Source organism: Pristis pectinata, chromosome 18 (assembly GCF_009764475.1).
Source record: "Pristis pectinata isolate sPriPec2 chromosome 18, sPriPec2.1.pri, whole genome shotgun sequence".
NCBI classification, from domain to species: domain Eukaryota; kingdom Metazoa; phylum Chordata; class Chondrichthyes; order Rhinopristiformes; family Pristidae; genus Pristis; species Pristis pectinata.
The window spans coordinates 30,053,898-30,065,989 of NC_067422.1; the positions used below are offsets into that span (position 1 = coordinate 30,053,898).

Genomic DNA, 12,092 nt, shown 5'->3' on the forward strand with positions numbered 1-12,092 from the left:
GAAACCTAGGCTGGTGTAGGAGACACAGGAGACCGCAGATCCTGGAATATTGGGCAACAGACAAGATGCTGGAGGAACTCAGCTGGTCAGGCAGCATCCGTGGAGGGAAATGGACAGTCAACGTTTCAGGTTGAGACCCTTCATCTTGGCTGAAAAATAGAGAGGCAATAGTCAGGACGAAGAGGTAAAGGGAAGGGGTGGGGCAAGTGGTAGGTGGATCCAGATGAGGCGCGGTGATGAACAGATGAATGAGGGGAGACGAGGGAGAGTAGTGTATCATGCTGCACACTTTGCTCAAGAGGTAGGCTATAGAGAATTTGTCAATTTTTTCAGGAGAGAAAAAAAATCACTTGTTGATACAGCAATGTATCGAGTTTAACAAATCAGCAATGATGACTAACCCATCCATGGCTTGCTCAAGATGGTCAATCCCAGCTGAGACAGCTATAGCACCAAAATTTACCCCATGGTTCAAAACCTAGTGCTTGAGGTATTCTGTGCTCTTGTTGGTGAAAATGGATGAAATCTGGGACAGATGATGGCCAGCTGCTCTGATATTGCCTAAAGTCAAGATTGTCACTGCCATTTTTTTTTATATATTATTCAGTTACGGTACAGGAACATCACTAGAAAGGCCAGAATCTATCACCCATCCTTGATTACCCGAGAGAAAGTGGTGTCCAGCAATCCAGCAACTTTTCAAAGCACTGCAGTCCTTCTGTTGAAGGTACCAGAGATATCAGGGAGGGAATTCCAAGATTTAGATCCAGCAACGTTGAAGGAACATAAATACATGCCAGGACAATGTGGTGGTGTTCCAATGCACTTGCTACCCTGTCTTCTTGATGACTGAGTCAAATTTTGGGAGTTGCTGATCGTGTAACCTAGGCAAGCCATTGCAGAGAATTTGCAGTTGCCCTTTGAGTCTTGCAGATAGTGGAAAGGCAGAAAATGAATCACTTGGTGGAGGCTACCCAATCTCTGATCTGATCTTGTAGCCAGGTATTTATGTGTTGGTCCACTTAGGAGAGGCAGGCACGGTAATGTAGCAGTTAGTGTAACACTATTACAGCGCCAGCGACCCAGGTTTAATTCCGGCCACTGTCTGTAAGGAGTTTGTACGTTCTCCCCGTGACTGCGTGGGTTTCCTCCGGGTGCTCCAGTTTCCTCCCACATTCCAAAGACATATGGGTTAGGAAGTTTTGAGCATGCTATGTTGGCACCGGAAGCATGGCGACACTTGCGGGCTGCCCCCAGAATACTCTACGCAAAAGATGCATTTCACTGTGTTTTGATGTACATGTGATTAATAAAGATCTTAATCTTTAATCTCTAGGATGTTAATGGCGAGGGACTCAAAGCTTCTGAATGTCAAAATGTTGGAAACAGTCATCACCTGACACTTGTTTGTTGTGAATGTTACTTACAACTTATCAGCCCATGCCTGAATGTTGAGAGGTAGTATTAAGCTACCATGGACTGCTTAATTCTCTAAGGAACACCAAATAGAATAGCATCATCGGCAAACTTCTGACCTAATGATGGAATCAGGACACAACCCTGAGGAACTTCTGCAGTGACGTCTGCAAACTGTGGTGATTGACTCCAACAGTCACAACCGCCTTTTTTTGTGCAAGTTATTGCTTCAGCCCCTTGATGAACATTGACTTCAGTTTTACAGAGCTCCTTAACGCTACACTCAGACACACACTGCCTTGATATCAAGGGCCGTCACTTTCAACTTGCTTCTAGGATTTCGCTGTTTTATTCCTGTTTGGACCAAGACTGTAATGAGGCTGAAACTAATTGTTCTGGCAAAGCCTAAAGTAAGCATTGATGGATGGTTATTCATGGTAAGTGCCTCTTGGTAACACTGTTGATAATATCACTTTACTGATGATCAAGTATGGACTGATTGGGCAATAATTAGCTGGAATGGATTTGCCATAGTGTTGTAGGCAAGACATAAGTGGGCCAGTGTTGGAGCATGACTTTGGTACTACAGCCAGAACATTTTCTGGTCCCATAACCTTTGTTCCATCTGATGTTCTCAGCTGTTTCTGGGTGTCACCTGGAGTAATCAAGTTGACTGAAGGTTGCCTTCTATCATGGTGGGAATATCAAGCAGAAGTCATAATGGATCTTCCACACAGAACTTCTCCTTGAGCAGGCTGTAAGTGATTCAACACACACACAAGCTGGGCTCTGCCATCACCAAGGGTTAAGACATTTTTGGGCACTCCACTTTCTCTTATCTGCTTAACTGCCCACCAACATTTACAACTGGATTTAGCAGAACTTCAAGTTTAATGCAAGTGTAGGAACTCTGACTGTGTATGATGAAATACCTTAGTGAAATTCACCATCCAAGTTCCTTCAGGAACAGCAATCTAGCATGAGGCAAGCACCATCAACAGAGAAAAAGAGAACATTGAAAGAACATGCTGGCATAAAAAAAAATGTATTGATGGTCTGAGGAACAATTCTGGGCATTGCTGACTGGAATTGTGCCCATAGCTCCTGGGCTATTATGTATTCTCACTACATAAGCAATGCAGAGTCACTTGGCTCTTTAGGCTTTTTTTTTAGAAACATCTACAAAGCTAGAAGTCGCTTGCATGTCATATCAAACGCATTCTACTCTCTCTCTGATAAATTCCATAATCTGCCAAGGTTAAAGTGTAATTGTTTTAATATGGCAGTCTGGAATCCTACAGAGGATACTATTTCATCTGCATCATCTGGAGAAGTGTTAAAAGGAATAGGCAACACACGCAAAGCGTAAGTGCATGTTTTGCATACTGAAGTAAATTTAAGTTAATACTATATGTAAAATTGAAAAGCTTTATTCCTGTCACTTACTTTATAATAAACTCCATATTTCCATGCATTGCCATTATCATTAACACTTAACTTCCAGGAAAATGCTCTTGGCTTTGGCCCTTTGCCCATTGAAAATGAAAGGCTCACCCCTTTCAGTCTTGTAAACTTTTACAATAAATAGAATCAAAAAGTGCTGGAAGCACTCAACAGGTCAGGCATCAGCTACAAAGAGGGGAACAGAGTTAACAATTTCATTTCCTCAGATGCTTCTTTGTGTTCCAACCATATTTTGCTTCTGTTTTAGATTTTCAACATTCATTCTATTTTCCTGTGTTAGAGACTACTTAATTTTTGCCTATGGTTAAAGTGTCTGTAATTGATATAAATGACTATTAACTTAAAGAACGGAGGGGCTCAACTTTGATAGCACAAGAATAGATGCTGCAGAAAAATGCAGAAATTTGGATGTGCAAATAATCTCCATTTCATTCCAAACTGTTTTTGTCTTCCTTTTGGACTGTCCAAACTCTTTTTTTCCTCATTTCCTCCCTTTCATGCTTCAGTCCCATCCAACCATCAGACTCTTTCTAACTTTGGATATTTTCAGATATATTACTTACTTGTGTGGTCAATCACACCTCCTCCATGCCTTCAATTCTTTTTTAACCAGTGTTCCCCTTTAAAAGAGTTCCAGGCCTCCCATACTTAAACAACTCTGCACGTATAAAGTAAACAAAACATTCTTTGTGGAACTAACTTTCTTCATGATAAAACAACACCAAACTTAAATATCTGATGTGCTGAGCAGTTGCCAATCACTCAACGATCTCCACCAAAAATACATTCCCACTTCTTAGCTCTCTCATTTTTAAAGAAAACAAGATCTCATCAGAACAAGATTTTTGTATCGCACATCAAAATCCATTAATATAGCAAAGACAAGACCCATCCAAGGCAGATTTACAAATTTAATATAAATTAATCCATCTGAAGTTCAGACAGTTAGCCAGATTGGGTCTGACAGATGCAAATAAGCTTCCCTGTTGAAAATCTGCAGTTACTGCAAATGTATTATTCCATAGCATTAGTTGGAAATGGAAACCTTACAAGATATTAATTCACTCTGGAAGTGCTTCAAACAGATCTCTCTCAGGTCCAAATATATGGAAACTATGCATTATTTGAACTTGTCAACCTTGAAACTATTCTCTTCTGACTCCACACTCTCTCTGATTTCTATGATTGTGTATGGATTATCCAAGATTCAAACCGCAAATGGATCCTTAAAAGGGAAAACATGCGCCAAAGGAACAAAGTAGTTTACCCAGTCAATACTCTGCTTTCCTAGCACCAGGCAGCATCAGACAGGTTTTAGACCAGTATAGAGGTTGAAGGAAGCACTTTTCCATCAGTGATATCATCCCAAGGTAGAAAAGCAACCCTAAAAGTAGATTCACTGTAAGACAAAGAACTCAAAAGTGCTAAAAATACAATAAATATTTTTTATAAAACTACATTCCACATTTTCAAAAAATACATTCCTCAGTGAGCTACCCTTGCAATAAAGAAGAACAAACTAAGATTTGCTATGTGTGAATTTTTATCTGAATGTAGGACTGACCTGTGATATTAGGATACTTTCATGGGACTAGAAACCTATTCCATAAAAATGCGTAATTGAAATGTATCAAACATCTTTGATTGCATTACTTTCCGTCCATGTAAGTTCAAGACCCATGGAAAGTTCAAGACTAATTTTAAAACTAAAAAGGTCTTTGCTTCATTTTAAATCAATAGTTTCCAGATATCTGAAGTGTATTTCATTCAAGTTCTTCATTTTAATGCGTTTTTTTGCATTGTTTAGATTGGGGCAATTAGGAGGTGTTGCCAACAAGTCACACTGTTCATTCAGGATCACTGTCCTTGCCAGCCTTCAGATGTGATGCTGCTACTATTTTACTTCTTCACCTAGTTATTTGGATTTCTCTTCCTTAGTGCTGGAGATTGGGTGTTGAGGAGAAAGTTGGAGAAAACCTCACTTTTTGACCTAACAATGCAGTGCATAATGAAAACTGTGCTGGTGGCAATGATCCCTTGATTTAAGGATTATCTCTGCCACAGTTCACTAATGGATTCTGAGGTTACTCAGGATAATTCTACAGCCACAGCTCCATCCACAGAAACTACGGCCGTCTCCAGATGTGAGCATTGTCTGTTGACTTTTGTTATTTTTTTCTCCATTTCTTCCCATGCTCTCTTTTCGCTTTGAAGTGGGATCCCACTCGATGGAGGTTGTAGGACTTTTGAGATTGTTTGATGGCCAGCTCTTGATAAACAAGCCCATCTTCTTGAGGGATACCTTGTAGCATTTCTTTGACTACCATATGATCTCTGGCCTTGACTGAGCTGGAAGTACAAAGCTCAGGATGTTGGGACCACAGTGTGTAACATTGAAGGGTCGTCCCTCCCAGCCCTAAGCCTAATGCCACAGTGCATGTTGTGTGAATGTCCAACACCAGCAACAACTGAAGTTGGGGGGGGGGAGGGTTATATGTATTATTCTGATATACCTTTCAGCAAACCACTCACCATCTGTCTTTGAGAAGACAACACAACTTATTTTCTGGTTAGCATCCCAATATGGCATCTGAATCTTGTTTCAGAACAAAAAAAAATCAAAGTTAGTGTGAAGCCTGAAGGCTTTAGTGTTGGCATCTGTTAAAAGTCTGAAATATCTGGAAAGTATTTAGGAGTGTAACACTATAACACCCAATAATCAAATTAGAGTGTGCTGCTGGCCTGTAACATCTCCTCAGTTACCTGTGATTCACTATTTAAAAAAAATCAAAGGTCCAAAGCTCTTGGTGGAAGAAAAGAAGGATTGGCAATTACATAGAGCCTTTTACATCACTTTCAAGATAAAATACTTCACAGCACTTTTTAAAGAGAAGTCATTATTGTTATGTCAAAAACATGGCAGCTAATTTGCACATAGCATGTTTCCACTAAGAGCAATGTGATAATGACCATATAACTTGTGTTCGTAATTTGATTGATGGATAAATATTGCCTGCTGAACAGCAGAGGTACCTTCCCTGTGCTTCGACCAAGGGATCATTCACATCCACCTAAGAGGACTGAATGTCTCATCTGAAAGTCATTCATGAGCTAATTTGTGACTTTCACAGTGAAAATTTGAAAAAAATTAGATTTTTCAATCTACTGTATGTATATTTGAGAATTTGGAAATTTTCCTGGTTTAAATTAATTCATGTTTCAAATGCTCCCAATGTAAGTTGCAGATAAACTGTGAAAATTCCAGTTTATTGAACACTCCAGAAAACAAAATACCACTTAACACAATCATAGAAATGCTGATTTGGTCCATGGTGACTGTGCTGTCTTCTTCAATCCCACATCTTTAATATGTTCTTTTAAAATATTTGTCTAATTTTCTCAGATCTAATGATTGACACTGTTCTAGTTACCTCATGGTAATTAATCTAATATTCTTGAGACCTTTTGCATGAAAAATATTCTTGCAATGTTCCTCTTTATGCTTCTCGTGTTACTCTGAAATTTGTGCCACTTTGCTAACAGTTGACTAACCAATGAAAATTATTATTTGTCCTCTTGAAAAATTTTGTAAGTTCAGTTGACCTCGAGTCATACCTGTCAACCCTCTGTAAGTACAATATATAAAAGAGTGCTTGAACTGTTGCTAAGAAATTTAGTCAATACGTGAAAAGCCAATTTTGAAATGTAATAGTGGGAATCGTGGTTTAAAATGTCAGTAATAAAAATACAGAGCCAAATTATTAACTGAAATCTACAGAAAAAAGACTTCCCTTTGGTCTGTTTATTAACATATTTAACATTATAACAATGTAGCTCTGGGCCACATTACACTAGGCGGCCCAACTTCACAGAGACTACTACCATGCACCACACCAACCCCATGCCGGTTCCATGCTTGCTCTCACTGTGTCTCCCACACACCCTGAGGTCTCAACACCATGGCTGTTCCTTGAGGAGGATGGGCCACGGGGGATGACTTGGTAGCAGGCAGCACAACCAAATGGCCTCCTGACAGCTCATGTTGCCTTTCCATTATTCCAATTAATTTCTGATGTTGAGAAGCATTTGAAAGTAGTTTAAAAAAGTTAAAAATTTTAATTCATTGAAACATAAAAAAGTAATTAATTCACCTTAAAAACACAACAGATACAAGTTCATCCAATCATTAATATTTATTAAATTATAGGTAAATAAAACACTTACCCTCACTTTCCTTATCAATAGGGCTGTGTTAACTCAATCAAATGTGGCTCATGTAATGTTTAGAAGCCAGATACAAAGTGTCTCCTGCCCCTCAGCTCAAGCCATTGTGAAACACACCTGAAGTCAATGGTAGTGGCAGTGAGGAGAAGCACAATGTTCTGATGCACACAAGAGAGACTCCCGGCAGTTCTCTTTGGATGCACCAACAACTTGTCAACCCTTTTCAAGTGTAATCTTGATGAATCATGCAATTGCAAAGAATTATGAGTTAATTTTCAATTTTAATTGTACTATTATGCAATAAAAATACCAATAGTTTTGAATGCTCCAAGGAAAGCAGTCTACCTTAATAACTTCTAGTAATATAATTTAAAACTTTTCATTGTATTCAAGCCACTCTGTGGTTTTGCCCCTATCTCAATTATCTCCCTCAGTTCTACAATCCTGAGATCTCCTCCAATTCTGCCCTCTTGTACATCTCCAATGGTCTTTGCCCCACCATTGGCACCAGACCATATGGCCCATTATCAAAGAGGTTGATTGCATTCACTGTTAAGCTTACACAACAAGAATAGTTTATTTTGGATGAGACATTGCAAGGGGAATGAATGAGAAGCCAAGAAGGCAGGTTTGCATCCAGTCTGAGAGAGAGAGAGAGAGAGAGAGAGAGAAAGAGAGAGAGAGAGCGTGAGAGAGAGAGAGAGAGAGAGAGTAAGAAAGAATGGCAGAAGGGTGAAGGGGTGGAAATGTGACAGAGAGGAGTTGGGAGAGAACATGATTTTCATGATTACATAGGGGCTCATTCACTCTCTTTTTCTCTCTTTCTCTCTCTCTCCTGCTCTGACTCTTTCTCCCCTGCCTCTTTTCTCTCTTTCTGTCTACCCCCTCGCCACAGTCTTCTTATTTCGCATGGGCTCCTGCTACTCCTCAGAACAAATGGCAGCAGGAGTAAGCCCTGTGTGAAATATCAGATCTGGTGGCAGCTTCACTCCTGGCATTGAGGAAGTCTGGAGTGAAGCTGGCACTGGGAGAGAGGAAAGATGACCAAGGTTCCAAGCTGGGCAGGAGAGTGGTGAAGGATATCTAAGTACTGAAAGCACCAACCATTGCTGGCTGAACCTTGAGGTGATTAATCACTAAAGGTGATAATGTTATCAACAACATTCTGCATAACATAGTTTGACTGGTTAAAGTAAATATTCACAAGTCAGACAATATGTTATGACCATGTTGTTGCTTTGATGCTTAGTGCAGAGCCATTGTAAAACTATTTTTTGCAGGTTACAGTCTGTGTTTAGCACACGGTTAACAGCCTAATTATTTACCATTCAATGTTGGTTTCCATCTTGTGGCCATTAGATTTCAAAATATGTTAAGGGGAACAAATGGCAAGTCAGCTCTAAGAGCAGTCTGATGTATTCAACTGATTCATCATTTGAGTTTTCTTCCCTGCTATCTTCCAAGTTCATATTTATTGAAAATTTTACAAAATTCTGATTTCTTTTGTGTAATGCCCAGAAATGAATCATAGAGAAATGGAGGCCTATGTGGGTTAGATAGATCTTAGAACAGCATAAAATGTCGGCACAACATTGTGGGCCAAAAGGCTTGTACTGTGCTGTAATGTTCTATGTAAATACACACACTGCAACAGTAATCCAGCTATTATGTAGATTCATCACTACCTCATTGATTTTGGCTTTGTATACAAATCCCTAAATCCAATTGGCACTATACATAGTTGCCTGCCACACTACTAACCAGAGATTTGGGACAAGTTTTCACCTGCACCTATAGAGTTTGGTTGGTTCTCTGCTAAACTGCCAGACCATGCAAGAGGTCTTCGGATCTCGGCTTTGATATTAACCCCACGAAGGATGGGGGAGCAAACATTTAAAAGGATTAAACTGGAGAACCCCTCATCAACTTGGTGCTTCCATTGTCAGTGCAGTAAGTTTTGTGGCATGCAAGTGTTTCATTGCAGACAGATAGGACATTTCAATAACTTATTTAACTCAGGTTCCCACATTGATTTATAGCACTGTAGGAACTTAGGTGTAGGAACCTGAAGTGCAGGTTCGCCAAAGCTCAGGAAATCCAACAGTGAGACTGATCAACAGAAGCTGCCTCAAAAAGGAATGTGCAATTCTCAGCAGTCCTTGTGGGCCTGGGGGAGTACAAGTTCTCTGCACACCCACATGGAAGCTTTAGCCTTCTAGCCTGTTGACCATGGCTTCAGTCTCCCCACTGCCACAATCACAGGTCTCTCTATCAAGCACTGATGTCCATCTAATAGAACCTCTGCATCTCCCATTTCAACACCATTTTTCAACCATTTCCATCACCCTATAAATACTGAAAGCAATATCAGTATCTCCCAGATGATAATCAATATTCTGAAGACCATGGCCATAGTAGAGCATGAGGATTGAATAACAAAGCAATGAGCAGGAAATGTGGCTACATAATATGTTGGCATATTCCTCTTGTAACTGCTGTTTGTCATCTATCTCTCACAATGTCACACATGTGAATTTACATTTGATAAGGTACCTTGAAATGTGTATAAATAATAGACACTGCTATGTATATACACTCATCTTTAGGGTGCTTAATGACTACACAAAAGGTCATTGTCCTGCTGAATCCCCACTACACATGCACCTGATGTTTCACTTCGATCCCAAGTCAGCAGCTCATGTTCTGCTTGGTACTTTTTTATGACCATCTTATTGTTTTGCCTGATTAACGACAAATAGGCATAGAAAATGGAGGTAGGTTTTAATATTACATTTGAAATTCTTGTCTGAGTTGCTTGTTCTTCTTTTGATCTATAATTTTTCTTTAACTATGCCAGATAATAATTAGGCACCAGACGATAATAATTAGCTTGTTTTTCAACATTGTGCATGTTTTTAATATCCAAAGCATGCAGCTCTCTCTTTTCAGAGTAGCACTCTTATACGTAGGTTGGCTCCATCAGTATTGGAATAATTAGTTTTGGTAATGCAGGATTGCACAAGATATATATCACAGAAACAGGCCTTTTGGCCCAGCCAGTCAAAGCATAGAGGTCATAAGTCATACATCATAGAAATAACCCACTATCACTCTGACCATCCAGCAACCATTTCTACTAATTCTGCACTAATCCTATTGTATTCTCTCCAAATTCCCATCAACTCCTCTAGATTCTCCTGCCAACCTACACACTGGAGGCAATTTACAGTGGCCAATTAACCTTTCAACCTGCATATCTTTGGGGTTCAAGCAGAAACCAGAACACCTGGAGGAAACCAACATTTCACAGGAAGGACATGCAAAGTCCACACAGATAGCACTAGAAGTCAGGATTGAACCTGGATCACTGGAGCTGTAAGACACCAACTCCATCACTCGTGCCATAATGTCACTGCACTGCCTCAATGCTGGCACATATGTGCCACTGGAAAACTCATCCCATCCATCTTCCCCTAAATCTTTCTAGGTAGCCCTCTAGTCCTTTCTCCCTCATGTTCTTGTACAGTCTCCCCTTAATGGCATCCGTGCTATCCTCTGCAACTGCTCCCTGTGGTAGCAAATTTCACGGTATCATTACCCTTTGAGGAAAGAACTTTTTTTTCCTGAATTCCCTTTCATCCTTTGAAATTGCAATTAGAGGACTGTTTTATAATTACAAAGAAAAGGTCTCATTGGCTGCTGATGAGATGGATGCTTAATCTACAACAAAACTGAGTGGAATTTGCAAAAGAAGTCCCTGGACAGGAGGTATATGTGCAGGTTGCAAAAACTGTGGTCCTCAGAGGCAGTTTTATGCAGAATATATCAAATATGGAATTTATAGTTGACAAAACTCATGGTGAATATCAAATGTGATGATCCTTTCCAGCTAATACATTACCAGATTATATTTTATTGGGTCTCCACAAGGAACAAATTAAACCTAGTATACAGCAAATATCAACCAGTTTAACACTTTTAATTCTGCCCCTATCTCATTTTGCATGTCGGTGCCAAGTGACTTAAATGAATATTTTTGGGTAAATCAGTTTCCAGCGTGCAGCCAGACAGGATCTGTTACACATTGCTATTTCTTTTTGAAAGTGAGCAGGTCAATCAGAAACCAAGATTACCAACACAGAAAACAATCTTCAGCAATAACATGATTGTTCATTTTTACTTCTTGTTTAAATACACAGGGGAATCTGCAAACCAAGGAGGGTTTGCCTGTTGCTGGCTTGGAATTCAACATCTCACGGTGAGAACATAAAGCCATATACATTCCAACTTGAATTCATTAACCTGCATACCCAGCCTGTTTCGCACTATGTACACGAAAAATAATGATATGATGTCTGGCCTGCAAATGTGTTTTCATAGTTAGGATATTAAAATATTCATACCAATCCTTCCAGTCAGTCAGTGATCTCTTCAACACCAGCCTGGGAGATGTAAGAGCTTGCACGACTGTACATGTCCTCTTTGAAATTGTATTCGACTTCATCAAAAACTGCCTGCTGTTAATGGAGAAAAGAGAGAGGGGCATGAATTTCACCAAACCAGTGTCCCAGTACAGGGAATTATCAAAGGGAACTGCCAAAGGTGGTGGTAGAACTCTTTCATCCATGCAATTGCTTGGGGCCCCAACCTTGTCAGGAGCCCTGAACAGGTTAAGTGCCATAAACAGTACTTTCAACATTAATCAATGGGAGCCCCAAACCTACCTTTTGTATAGGGTCCCTCACATCATTTCTGAGTTACCACAAGTTCTGAGAAACATCAATCCCTAGGATGATTGAGTGCACAGCACAGAAACAACCTTTTGTCTATGCCAACCGTGAAACCAATCTACGCTAATTCCATTTGCTCACTGAGACCCATATCCCTCTACTCCTTTCCTATCCAAGTACCTGTCCAAATGCCTTCTAAAAATGGTAACTGGTTGATAAATGCCATTGTTGTGAACAGCACTCAAGGACCCCATCACA

The 12,092-nt window shown here is 39.9% G+C and overlaps 1 long non-coding RNA gene across 1 annotated transcript; it reads left to right on the plus strand.

Moving 5' to 3' along the window:
* The first annotated feature begins 1,704 nt into the window (after positions 1-1,704).
* On the plus strand, positions 1,705-11,377 carry LOC127580054 (uncharacterized). The gene is made up of 3 exons (XR_007957776.1): positions 1,705-1,853; positions 2,055-2,173; positions 11,304-11,377. It is a non-coding gene; the product is annotated as an uncharacterized LOC127580054 (long non-coding RNA).
* The last annotated feature ends 715 nt before the right edge of the window (positions 11,378-12,092 follow it).